Source organism: Arachis hypogaea, chromosome 7 (genome assembly GCF_003086295.3).
Source record: "Arachis hypogaea cultivar Tifrunner chromosome 7, arahy.Tifrunner.gnm2.J5K5, whole genome shotgun sequence".
NCBI classification, from domain to species: Eukaryota; Viridiplantae; Streptophyta; class Magnoliopsida; order Fabales; family Fabaceae; genus Arachis; species Arachis hypogaea.
This window is the reverse complement of record NC_092042.1, coordinates 57,799,641-57,801,818: the sequence shown is the minus strand read 5'-3', so window position 1 is coordinate 57,801,818 and position 2,178 is coordinate 57,799,641.

Below are 2,178 nucleotides of genomic sequence, written 5' to 3'. Positions count from 1 at the left end.
TAGACTATACAATTATGTACTAGTATTTTCCAAGAGCTTAACTCAATTGCTAGCATTTATAAGGAGCTTTTACTTCAATAGACACAACTCAAATAAATTGATCAAGCTTTCACCAATCGGACTTAAGCCACTCCTTAAGTACTTACGAAGCTACTTTCGATCACAATTATTTGCTCAAAGGTAAAAGACAATAATATTGAAGAGATGAGTTTGGAGAGATACAAACGCTATTTAGAGTGGTTCGGCACAATCCTTGTCCTACGTCCACTTTCTTTCTCATCGCAATGAGAAGTTCCACTATTGCCAAGCTTCAAGGTGCTCGCGCAAAACTTTTACAATCCGAGTCCTTAGTTTCTAACACCTCACGGTATATGATCACCACTCGTATACTAACCCACTCCACTTAGAGATACCTTCTCTAAGATTTGCCTTGAGTACTTAGTATACCTCTTTGGTGTCCTCACCGACTATAGTGTTTATAACTCTTGACTCAACCTTGGAGATCACACTCCAAATTACAAAGTGTACAAGAAAACAATTTTCAAAGAATTGTTGAGATGAAATGAGTACTCTCTAGAAGAGTGTATGATTACAAGTTTAGCACTATTGAACCAATTGATATTGCTCTCTCTAATTGTGTATTATAACACCTTAAAAATGTGTAGAATGAAAGAATATGAACAAGATAGTTTCCAAATACTCAAGTTAGTGAAATAAGGCTTCAATCCATCTATTTATAGATTCCCCAAACCTTAGAAACGTTGGGGAATTAATGGGATGGAGCCTTTATGTCAAAAATAGCCGTTTTTTATGTTTTTGAATTATTTGCATCGATGCATAACACTTTGCATCGATGCAAATGTGTCTTTGACGCTGAAATTTGAATTTTCAGCTAGGTTTCATCGATGCAAACATCTTTGCATCGATGCAACAAGTCGTTGCATGCTTTGCATCGATGCAAGATGAGTGTGCATCGATGCAAACTTAAAGAATGGCTTAAAATCACTTCAAAATACTTAGGATTGATCTCAAACTTGTTGGAGTCAATTCCTATGCTTTTGTACCTTTGAAAACAAGTCTTAAACCATTTGGCTAGCATCGAATTGCAAGATGTGCATCAAAACATTTTGTGAGTGTGTGTTGAGAGATTTAGCAATTGGTTCTCAACAAGAAGTTACCTAAGTCCTAAGACACTATACTTGTCTTCAAATGTTGTGGACTTGAGTTTCTTGTTGTTGTTGTGTTGCTTTCAACTCTTCATTCCTCAACGTTGAATGTTGGTTGATCTTTCAATCATGCTTGTTTATTCAAGTTGTTTGTTGGTTTGTCTTTCATGTCGTTTGTTGGTTTGTCATTCATCAAAACCTACGAATACAAACTTCACATACAAGCAACATGATTTACAATTTCCCCCTTTTTGATAATGACAAACCAATTTTGAGGATATGTATTTATAAATGATTTTGAAAGCAACAATAATGCACTTTGTTTTATAGAAAGCTTTGGAGAAGACTTCACAAAAAAAATTTTGCAGGAGTTCCCCCTAAATATGTGCATTTGTTCCTTTAAAGGGCGTTTATCAAAGAAAACGATTTAGATATCAAAGTTTTTGCTTAGCGGAAGTCTTTTTGAAATCATTGTTTCGCAAACTTATTTCTTCTTTTCAAATCCTCAAACTTCTTCTTTTTCAAAAGTTCAAAACTTCAAATATCCTCAAACTTTTCTTCCCCCTTTTGACATTATCAAAAAGAAGGAAGTGTGAAATGTGTCATAGAAGCATGCATAAAACAATGAATTTTTTTTTAAGTTCAATTTCTCTATTAATCTCAAGGATGAGATATTCCCCCTTTCAAAAGAATTTGATTTCCTCTTTTTATATATAATAAGCATGCATAATTCCCCCTAAAGAAGTGAAATATATCAAGGCATGCACATTAACTTAAAATAGGGGTACCAAGCCTATTTTGAGTTATTTATGAAGGAAATATCAAAGTATTTAAACCATAATAGGATCCTTAGCTTACTAGGAGTTAGTTTAACAATTCATATAATCAAATAAGCATAAAGCAATAAAAAGTGACTTGATGAAGAGGAGACAATCAATCTTGGTCTTCATCATCATCAGTATCCTCTTCATATGGTAGGTGGATGCCGAAATGCTCATATAAGTCATCAATA